Raw genomic sequence first — 12,052 nt, 5'->3', positions numbered from 1 at the left:
CTGTTGTTTTAAGTTGCCTTTCTGAGGAAAATACATGGCTACTGATAGGTGTCCAGTCAGGATTCTCCACACATCATCGTGCGTTTGGGTCAAACTGTGCAAACTAACTCTTGTTTTCCTTCCTATGTTCATATGTTCACAGGCATGAGTGAAAAATCATTTTGTGGCCCTTAACTGCTGTGTTTCCTCGTCTTGAACATTTGGTCCTGTTTTACCACTTCCAATTTACAATTCCTCTGCACTTTCTTTGCACCCTCTGCTGTTTCTGTTGTGCTGTGTGGGTAACTGGGAGCAGGAGAACTTTCCCAGGCAGACTTGGGTGCTTCCAAGGAGTTAAATTCCTAAAAAAATAGCACTGAGTCTCCTCTCTGTTCCTGTCATTACTGCAATCTCAAAAAAAAACACTTGGTCCATTGTAACACATACCAGGTTCCCTTTATTTAGAAATCTTTCCTTTGATAGATTGAGCTTGACGTTTACCTGTCCTCCCTGATTGACCAGTGAATCCAGAGGTGGACTGCTGCCACCATGTTTTCAGTGACACCCACTCCAGCTGTCAGAGTCCCTGCCGGGCTACAGGTCCCACCTTCTCACCTCCAGCTACCATTTGAAAGTTCCTCCCGTGGTGACACAGTGGTGAGCGCTGCTGCCTCACAGCGCCAGGGACCCAGTTCAATTCCAACCTTGAGTGACTGTGCGAAGTTTGTGCCTTCTCTCTGTGTCTGCGTGGGTTTCCTCGGATGCTCTGGTTTCCTCCCACAGTCCAAAGATGTGCAGGTTAGGTGGATTGGTCACACTAAATTATCCATTAGGGTCCAAACATGTGCAGGTTATGAAGATGAGTGGGGGAGTGGGCCTAGGCAGGGTGCTCTTTCATAAGGTCGATGCAGCCTCGATGGGCCGAATGGCCTCCTTTGACACTGTAGGGATTCTATGTGTGTCTCTAAGGGAGATCCTGCTGTAATATTCCAGTGGCATCACTGTTGGACAGGTGCTACCAGCCGTAGCTGGCATTTTACAGCTGGTTCTGTTAATGGGTTTCCATTTCCACATAGACTCGTGAGTATTTTGTTACTGGTGAACTATGTGGGCAATTTCAAGGGGATCTGTGCCTGATCCCGTCCAGTGTTCAGATGAAAATACTATGGGCGGAATTCTCCGCACTCACGACGGGCGGAGAATAGCGGGCGGCGTAAATTTTTACGGCCACGCTGGTCCGACGCCCTCCCGCTATTCTCCCCCCCCACGCCCGCCTCCCAACACGAATCGCTGCCCGCCGTTTTTTTACGGCGAGCAGCGATTCACCCCTGGCCGATGGGCCGATTTCCAAGGCCTTTACGACCGTTTTTATGAACGTAAATTACACTGGTCTGACCGTTCGTAAAAACGGCCGTAAAGTCCCGATCTGGGGAACCATGGCACCGATTGGCACGGCAGTACCACGGCCGTGCCAAGGGTGCCATGGGCCCGCGATCGGTGCCCACCGATCGCGGGCAGCGGGTACTTTCCCCGCGCACTCTTTATCCTTCCGCCGCCCTGCTGTATCCATTCGCGGGGCGGCTGAGGGGCATACCGGCCCGCGCATGCGCGGGTTTCACGCAAATGCGTGATGACGTCATCCGCGCATACGCGGGTTGGAGTCGTCCAATCCGCGCATGCGCGGCTGACGTCATCTGATGCGTCAGCCGTCGCTAACTCTGGCTAGCGGGCTTAACGAAATTCGTTAAGCCCGCGATGCCGGAGTTCACGGCGGCGGCATGCTAGCCCCGACCGGGGACCAGAATCGGTTCCCGGTCGGGGGGGGGGGGCGGAGGCTGGCGTCAAACCCGCCGGTTTTTGACGCCTCACGATTTCTCGCGGGTGCGGAGAATCACGCCCTATATGTGGGATTAATTGTTTGTGTGAGAGGGTATCTTATGCTCTCGTAATTTTGCTTATTTATTGTGTCTGAGCTGTAAGCAGTATTCGGTTCTCTCCATCTGCAACCATCTCCCTGGACAGGTGCCGGAATGTGGCGACTAGGGGCTTTTCACAGTAACTTCATTGAAGCCTACTCGTGACAATAAGCGATTTTCATTTTTATTTCATTTCATTTTCATTTCTCCCTTCTGCATTACTCATAGTATTTTGTTGTATCTATTTGATAATGAGCAGGTCATTATATCATGTGACAGGAAGTGTATTATTCTGCTGTTGTATGGAGCACGGCACTGGCTGCCGGACATTCAAAAGACTAACTGGACTACCAAAGCTGCTCCTTTAAGGCCATAATTCCTTTTGCAGGTACACTCCACTGTGGGGTTGGCAGAGGATCCTGGAGCTTGGCACCATGAACAGGGCCATTCGATTTGGCTCTGCAATGGAATGAAAGCTTGGGGCTTTGGTTGAATGGGGGATGAGGGAGATTACGCATCTGATGGCATCGGGGGTTGTTGAATGCCCCTGGGCGTTAGTAAATCTGTTGGTCTTTTGATAGTTAATTTTTTTTCCTGTGCCAACCCACAAATTGCCAGTATTGTTCTCAACAACATCAGGAGATTGATCTTTGCTGAGTGAGGCATGTCGGCGATTAGTGTACAGGAATTGGCTTCATTGTTAGCCCCTCCTCCTCCTCGTGTACTTGCTGCTTTGACAGGCTCTGATTACCTGATGTTCGCTCGCGCAATTCCCATCCCTGGTTAATGGTCGGGAGCTGATCTTATTCCCCTTCCTGCACCCCAGGGCAGTGAATGAAGCCCTCCCCCCCCCTCGCCACCCAACCAGTCGCTGGACATCAAGCGATGCATATCTACCCACCTGGCCCCCAAGGGACAGAGAGAATGTTGTGTCCCCTTTAAGGATGGAGCAGCTTCCATAGGCCCTCTGTCAAGCAGTGAAGCAGGAAACCAAAGTCTAATTTCTCTCTTCATGCTTTCTCTCGGGAACTCCGAGAAGAATGAAAATTGAGTCCAGAAAATGCAGCCAAATGATTTTTGAAGCAAAGTGATGATCAGCTGATGTAAGATGACGGCACCATTTCAAGATGACTGCAAACAACTGGTCCAGACCTGAGTTGTTGATGCAATGCTATTTTAAAATGCAAGGCCACTAACTGGGCTGGAGGCGGGTGCGGTGCCCAATACCACACTGCCTGGAAGTGTGAACTGGCTCTGGAGGGAGAATCCCAAAAGAAGACAGTAGCAGTGACCAAGCTTGCTGATGTCTTGCCGATTGGAGCAGGCAGTGCAGGCAAGCGACTAAACGACCAATCGCAAGGTATTTGACCCATTCTGCTCAAACGTCAACAACTTTGCCCCACTGCTTCAGCTCCACAGTTTCAAGACTATTTTCTTCAGCACTTTAATTCAGCAGCAAGATCTCATTATGTGTCTCCCGCGGTGCTCCCAACAGGCAGGCATCAAACCATTCTTACGATCTCAGATCAGGCCCAACAGTGGCTAGGATACTGGTGAGAAACCGCAATGTTTTATTTAAATTTTGTAAGACTGTGAGGGGACGATATCTCACCCCAGCAGATATTTCACAAAGAAATAGGGTTATGGCTGTCATGATATGCAAACATGCAACCAATGAACACTCAGAATAGGACACAACCAATGGTGAGTCAGGACACTCAGAGGTGGCATCACCACAAGGGGGCATGACATAAACACCATAAAAGGGATGAGGCACTCACGGCCTGCCTCTTTCCACAGCCAGACATCTAGAGAGTTAGACAGGGTTGATCAGCAGCATCATACCCCAGCACGTGGCTTAGAGCAAGCTGGTACAGTTAGACTGAGTTACTACAGTTAGATTAGCAGAGAGTCAAACTCATTTGAGAACTGTGTTAATAGTTCAATAAACACGTTGAACTCATTTCAGAGTCTGGAGCATCCTTTAGTTAAAACTGCATCAAGTAGCAGCCTGTGTTATCCGAAGCAGCATAAAACAACAATGGCATATTAAAACAAACCTTATTACTAACGCAGTATTAAAATCTTTAACATCGTCCTAACCCTTTGGCCTATCATGTCTGTACCAGTCATCAAAAACCTGCCCTAATTCCACTTCCGAGCACTTAGCCCTTAGCCAGTTCATGTTTGGCTCTTTATTGAGAGTGCTACTTGTGAATTGCACTTGAGTTGAGGAACACCCTGGTCTCTTTGGAAATGCTACATTGCAACACTGACAAAAAAAAGGACTTAATTGACGGTAAAGCACTTTGGGGCATTCTGAAGATGTGCGGAGGTGCGATTAAAATGCAGGCTCTTCATTCTCTGTTAGGAAAAACACTGAAATGAATGGAAATCACTTATTGTTACAAGTAGGCTTCAAATGAAGACACTGTGAAAAGCCGCTAGTCACCACATTCCGGCGCCTTTTCGGGGTGGCTGGCACGGGAATTGAACCGTGCTGCTGGCCTGCCTTGGTATGCTTTAAAAGCCAGCTCTTTAGCCCTGTGCTAAACCAGTCCCATGGATTTAGAAAAAGTGAAACCCTTGCTCTCCCTTTGATGGGCTAGAACATCAGTCCCACAGTCTCCACCCTGCTCCCAATGCTTTCCAGCTCGCAACGCCTGATTTACAATGTGATATTTTCTCAGTCAATCAGTGCTCGCAGATGCCAGCAGATGGTGCTGTTTCCATACATCTAGATAAGTATTGGCGATTGCTTAGCTTCTGCAGCAGACACTTTGTACTGAAGCTGTTGAGTTCATGGATGCTGCACTTTTGACGCTGTGTTCAAAGTGAACAGAGGTCAGAGTGGACACGAGCACCATTCCAGTGCTGAACTTTCCATCTCGTTCTCCCCGGGTGTATCTTGTTGCTGGGAGCACGGGATCAACAGTTTTACCCTAATGGAGGCCAGAAAGAACTTACATCTAATTTACTTAATTTATTCCCAGAATGTGGATATTGCCAAGTGTTGGCGTTTGCTGCCTGTCCCTCGGTGCCCCTGACAAGATGGTAGTGAGCTGCCACCTTGAACCCCCGTCTCCCTCCCCGCAGTCTGTGGAAGTGAAGATATCCTCTCCTGCTGCAGGGTGGGAGTCCAAGGTTTTTGATCCAGAGATGATGAAGGAATTGTTTGATGCTTCCAATCTGTGACACCTTTCGCCTCTTGCAAGATATCCTAAAATGCTTCGCAGCTGTGCGATCTTTCACAAGCAACCAGTAGAGGGAGGCCAGGAGCCATGATCTGTCTGAGGTGTGGATGGGGGTAGTGATAAATGGCAGGATGTCTACACTGATGTGTTGGTGCATTCCGTTAACAGCACAGTCGAGGGGCAGCACGGTGGCCTAGTGGTTAGCACAACCGTCTCACGGCGCTGAGGTCCCAGGTTCGATCCCGGCTCTGGGTCACTGTCCGTGTGGAGTTTGCACATTCTCCCCGTGTCTGCGTGGGTTTCGCCCCCACAACCCAAAAATGTGCAAGCTAGGTGGATTGACAACGCTAAATTGCCCCTTAATTGGAAAAATGATTGGGTACACTAAATTTATAAAAAAAAACAGCACAGTCGGAGAGATCAGCTCTCAGCCTGAATGGTACAATGGAATTTCCATTAGTCACAGTTCTGCACATCGCAATGCCGATTGTTTCACAGAATTTCCACAAGACAACCTTTCATGAAAAGTCACCTGAGCAGACATCTCCATTTGTTTTGCTTCATCACCTTACCACAGGAAACAAAAATAAGATCTTCATTTTTTTGTATTACAGTCGCAAGGGTTAGACCACCAGAAATGGAGTGTAGATAAATTGACAATATCTGCCGACAACTGGGGAAACGCCCCCTGTAAGGCAGATGTGACATCTTTATTTTTGCTAGAAATATTGTGAATAGGAAGTGGAATAAGTATATGCAATGTAACTCATATCGCAGCATCTAATCTAGATTTTACCCTTGATCAAGATGCTGAGCAATGAAAGCAGCTTTTAATTTACTCCTTGTAAAATGTAGCGATGTGGTTGAAGCGGGTTAGGAATCTACTCCTTTGCCTCTGAAACGTCAGCTCTAATCTGGCACAGACTGAAGGAGTAAAAGGAGCAGCTGAAGTGGACTGGCCAGCCTCACCCCCTTCTCAGTCAGAGAGGCTGCAGTGCCGGGTTGTGTGGGAATTGGCGGAGATGTACTCGGCTGTGTTATGTCGCTCCTGAAATGCACCGTTCCTCCAACTCCGCACTCCTATGGAGCTCCCACATCCATTGGAAACTGTCCAAGCTCAAAATCCAGGAAATCTCTCTCTACATTCTCCACCTCTCCCTTCTCCTTTTACGCACTCCTTAAAACTGAACTATTTGACCAAGAGGTTCTAACAGCCCATGTAGTGCCCCTGGATGCTGTGCCATGTTAAAGGTGCTATATCAGTGCAATTTGGCATTGCATTTCTGAGGTTGGGAGATGTGCTGAATTTTTTTTGGCACCCTGACTGAGCCCAATCTGGTGTGACCGTGTCCACTTCAATTGGCCACACACTTGGAACCATTAATATGTGATGTAACCTTCTGAGTTTTACTGCCTCTATGACGTGGCACTAAAAAAAAAAATCACTTTCTTTATGCGCAATATAAGCTCAGAATATAAAACCTTGAAGCTGATTGTAGAACAGAAGGAACTCCCTATTTACGTGACTTGGTAGAGCTTGATACCGGGCTATTGAGCAAAATAATCTTCCCTCATCTCAACAAACGCAACACTCAGCAAACAAGTTTAGAAACGAGAGGAGCACATCCTTGCTTTAACTGATGGCAACTGAAACGGTACAGTTTGAGAATCCAGGGGTGGGATTTTTGCCTCCCCTCTCACACCCACCCTGCAGCAGTGGTGGCCCTCCATTGACTTTCGGTGGGCGGTCCCACCATTGCCCACAAGTTTTCCTGTTGTTTGCACCCTCTGGGGAACCCATGGTGGGTGGGGTGGGGGGGGGGTGCCTTTGGCCCATTAACGGACTACAGGTTTGATCCAAAACTTGTGAAAATGTGCATGAAGTGGAAGATATTTTCCACCGCAACTTGTGGAAGCAGCAACGATTGGTGGAGGAGCTGGATAGAAAAGATTTGCCAGGTGCTGGGGCCCATCCCAGCTTCCATCTCTGGATTGAGGTGATCCAGGCCTGGGACAGCGGTTGAGGTACCGTCAACCTCCAAGCTGCTCCAGAGGCAAGGAAAAGTGACAGCAATATCAAGAGATTTCTGAGTGGGCGGCTTAGCTCAGGGCGGCTGGTTTGTGCCGCAGGAGCGAGGCCAGCAGCGTGGGTTCAATTCCCGTGCCAGCAGTGTTTATTCATAAAGGCACGTCTTCTCAACCTCGCCCCTCGCCTGAGGTGTGGTGACCCACCTCAAAACCAGTCAGCTCTGTCTCTCTCTCTCTCTCCCCCCCCCCCCCCCCCCCCCCCCCCCCTCCCCCCAAAGGGGAAAGCAGCTGATGGTCGTCCAATGGGCTTTATTTATAGCTGTTATCCAAAAGGAAACACTTTCCTGCGAATAATGAATTCTTTGTCCAGGTGTCAATGCTTTGACAATGTTTACCCTCCCCCCCAACCTGGGGCCAATAAGATTCAGCAGGACAAGGGCAAGAATCGCCGCTCGCCGTTCCTAACAGGACACTTTCATGCCTCTTTGAATGGCTGCATGCTGCCACTGTGTCTGGCACAGTGGATTTCAGCTCCGACAGTGGTGATCCTGAAAGGCAGTAATCCATGATCAACCAAAGTTAAATTTCGAGTCAATTAGCCTTTTCCTTCACAGTTTCCAGCACATGATCCAAGTTCATTTGACACTGTTTAAATCCTGAAAGAGAATAGTCTTAAAATGACTGAAATAATTGTAGAATATAACAACGAGAGGTCTTGGGTGTTGCTGAGAACCTTGGTGCCTTTTACAGAACAAGAGAGAATCTCTTCACCAAGGTCAGTTTAAAAAGCCATTAGTTAAAGGTTGCAAATGGATTGGTTGTATCGTTTGACAGCTCATTTCAATAGTGTCGTATTTAGGTTTGTATCCTGACCAGCGGCTCTACTGCTTACGAAGATAAAGTTACGTTGTTGGCGGGGGGAACAGTTCAGAGGTTACTTGCTGCCGTGGGTCGTTGGGACCCGAGAATGATTCTCGAGGCATTGTTGGGACATGTGAGAGTGCAGCGGTGACACTCGCAACTCCTGAAGCTGGAGCCAAGTGACACTGATCAAAGGTGGCGTAAGAATCCAGACTTCTGATTTCATAGTCCTGACCCTTAAACACCATGCTCTTTCAAAACATGGTAGCACAGTGATTAGCACTGTTGTTTCACAGTGCCGGGGACCCAGGTTTGATTCCCAGCTTGGGTCACTGTCTGTGCGGAGTTTGCATGTTCTCCCCGCGTCTGCGTGAGTTTCCTCCGGGCGCTCCGGTTTCCTCCCCCAGTCCAAAGATGTGGGGCGCGATTCTCCGGCCCCCATGCCGGGTGGGGGCATCGCGGGAGTGCCAGGTGATTCCCGCTATTGGGAGAATTTCGCCCGTGCTGTTAGGTAATTTGGACATTCTGGATTCTCCCTCAGTGTACACAAACAGGAACCGGAGTGTGGCTACTCGGGGCTTTTCACAGTAACTGCATTGCAGTGTTAATGTAAGCCTACTTGTGACACTAATAAACACGCACACAAAGAGCAAAGAAAAGTACAGTACAGGAACAGGCCCTATGGCCCTCCAATCCTATACCGACCATGCTGCCCGTCTGAACTAAAATCGTCTACACTTCCTGGGTCCGTATCCCTCTATTCCCATCCTATTCATGTATTTGTCAAGATGCCCCTTAAATGTCACTATCATCCCTGCTTCCACCACCTCCTCCGGCAGCGAGTTCCAGGCACCCACTACCCTCTGTGTAAAAAACTTGCCTCGTACATCTCCTCTAAACATTGCCCCTCGCACCTTATACCTATGCCCCCTAGTAATTGACCCCTCTACCCTGGGAAAAAGTCTCTGACTATCCACTCTGTCTATGCCCCTCATAATTTTGTAGACCTCTATCAGGTCACCCCTCAACCTCCACCGTTCCAGTGAGAATAAACTGAGTTTATTCAACCTTTCCTCATAGCTAATGCCCTCCATACCAGGCAACATCCTGGTAAATCTCTTCTGCACCGTCTCTAAAGCCTCCACATCCTTCTGGTAGTGTGGCAACCAGAATTGAACAGTATACTCCAAGTGTGGCGTAGCTAAGGTTCTATACAGCTGTAACATGACTTGCCAATTCTTATACTCAATGCCCCGGCCAATGAAGGCAAGCATGCCGTATGCCCTCTTGACTACCTTCTCCACCTGTGTTGCCCCTTTCAGTGACCTGTGCACCAGTACATATAGATCTCTCTGACTTTCAATACTCTTGAGGCTTCTACCATTCACTGTCTATTTCTTACCTGCATTAGACCTTCCAAAATGCATTACCTCACACTTGTCCGGATTAAATGCCATCTGCCATCTCTCTGCCCAAGTCTCCAAACAATCTAAATCCTGCTCTATCCTCTGACAGTCCTCATCGCTATCCGCAATTCCACCAACCTTTGTGTCGTCTGCAAACTTACTAATCAGACCAGTTACATTTTCCTCCAAATCATTTATATATACTACAAACAGCAACAGTCCCAGCACGGATTCCTGCAGAACACCACTAGTCACAGCCCTCCAATTAGAAAAGCACCCTTCCATTGCTACTCTCTGCCTTCTATGACCTAGCCACTTCTGTGTCCACCTTGCCAGGTCACCTCTGATCCCGTGTGACTTCACCTTTTGTACCAGTCTGCCATGAGGGACCTTGTCAAAGGCCTTACTGAAGTCCATATAGACAACATCCACTGCTGTACCCGCAACAATCATCTTTGTGACCTCTTTGAAAAATGTTATCAAGTTAGTGAGACACGACCTCCCCTTCACAAAACCATGCAGCCTCTCGCTAATACTTCCATTTGCTTCCAAATGGGAGTAGATCCTGTCTTGAAGAATTCTCTCCAGTAATTTCCCTACCACTGACGTAAAGCTCACCGGCCTGTAGTTCCCTGGATTATCCTTGCTACCCTTCTTAAACAAAGGAACGACATTGGCTATTCTCCAGTCCTCCAGGACATCACCCGAAGACAGTGAGGATCCAAAGATTTCTGTCAAGGCCTCAGCAATTTTCTCTCTCGCCTCTTTCAGTGTTCTGGGGTAGATCCCATCAGGCCCTGGGGACTTATCTACCTTAATATTTTTCAAGACGCCCAATACCTTGTCTTTTTGGATCTCAATGTGACCCAGGCTATCTACACACCCTTCGCCAGACTCAACGTCCACCAATTTCTTCTCTTTGGTGAATACTGATGCAAGTATTCATTTAGTACCTCGCCCATTTCCTCTGGCTCCACACATAGATTCCATCCCCTGTCCTTCAGTGGGCCAACTCTTTCCCTGGCTACCCTCTTGCTTTTTATGTACGTGTAGAAAGCCTTGGGATTTTCCTTGACCCTATTTGCCAATGACTTTTCGTGACCCTTCTAGCCCTCCTTGCTTAAGTTCCTTCCTACTTTCCTTATATTCCACAAAGGCTTCATCTGTTCCCAGCCTTCTAGCCCTGACAAATGCCTCCTTTTTCTTTTTGACGAGGCCTATAATCTCGTTATCCAAGGCTCCCGAAATTTGCCATATTTATTCTTCTTCCTCACAGGAACATGCCGGTCCTGAATTCCTTTCAACTGATATTTGAAAGCCTCCCACATGTCAGATGTTGATTTACCCTCAAACATCCGCCCCCAATCTAGGTTCTTCAGTTCCCGTCTAATATTGTTATAACTAGCCTTTCCCCAATTTAGCACATTCACCCTAGGTCCACTCTAATCCTTGTCCACCAGCACTTTAAAACTTACTGAATTGTGGTCACTGTTCCCGAAATGCTCCCCTACTGAAACTTCTACCACCTGGCCGGGCTCATTCCCCAATGCCAGGTCCAGTACAGCCCCTTCCCTAGTTGGACTATCTACATATTGTTTTAAGAAGCCCTCTTGGATGCTCCTTACAAACTCTGCCCCGTCTAAGCCCCTAGCACTAAGTGAGTCCCAGTCAATATTGGAGAAGTTAAAGTCTCACATCACAACAACCCTGTTGTTTTTACACATTTCCAAAATCTGTATACCTATCCGCTCCTCTATCTCCCGCTGGCTATTGTGTGCCCTGTAGTAAACCCCCAATATTGTGACTGCACCGTTCTTATTCCTGATCTCTACCCATATAGCCTCACTGCCCTCTGAGGTGTCCTCCCATAGTACAGCTGTGATATTCTCCCTAACCAGTAGCGCAACTCCGCCACCCCTTTTACATCCCACTCTATCCCGCCTGAAACATCTAAATCCTGGAACGTGTAGCTGCCAATCCTGTCCTTCCCTCAACCAGGTCTCTGTAATGGCAACAACATCATAGTTCCAAGTACTAATCCAAGTTCTAAGTTCACCTGCCTTACCTGTAATACTTCTTGCATTAAAACATATGCACTTCAGGCCACCAGACCGTCTGTTTTCAGCAACATCTCCCTGTCTGCTCTTCTTCAGAGCCACACTGACCCTATTCCCTAGTTCTCCCTCAATGCTTTCACTTTCTGACCTATTGCTCCGGTACCCACCCCCCTGCCATACAAGTTTAAAACCTCCCTTGTGAGACGGGGGAGAAGGTCCAGACTCTGCACAGTGACCCAAGTCGGGAATTGAACCTGGGACCCTGGCGCTGTGTGACTTCGCAGTGTATGGATTATGGAAGGATTGATTCGGGTTTGTTCGTTCTCTGAGTTGTACCTGCAGGTTTTATTAATCACAGGTTCCAGTCTCTCTACCTATACTACAGAGATTTGTGCAGACTAGACCCAAGTTGGTAGCAGCCTTGCACCAAGAGAGCAAAGTTTCGGGAACATGGCTCTAGTCAGTTACTTACCTCCCCCCATGGCATGGTTCTGTATATCACTCCTTTAGCAATTCTTCGCCATTGCCTGAACATAATTGGTCTTTTCAGTTGCAGGCTTGTGCCATATTAAGCTTTCTTTCTCCAAACAACTTGACACGAACAAGGCCAA

General features: G+C 48.2%; 1 protein-coding gene across 12 annotated transcripts in view; it reads left to right on the top strand.

Annotated features, from left to right (window-relative positions):
• The window catches only part of cntn1b (contactin 1b), a 903,199-nt gene that overhangs the window by 494,922 nt on the left and 396,225 nt on the right, over positions 1–12,052 (top strand). The window lies entirely within an intron of this gene.

This window comes from Scyliorhinus canicula, chromosome 20 (assembly GCF_902713615.1).
Source record: "Scyliorhinus canicula chromosome 20, sScyCan1.1, whole genome shotgun sequence".
Lineage (NCBI taxonomy): Eukaryota > Metazoa > Chordata > Chondrichthyes > Carcharhiniformes > Scyliorhinidae > Scyliorhinus > Scyliorhinus canicula.
This window is presented reverse-complemented; position numbering and strand designations above follow the sequence as displayed.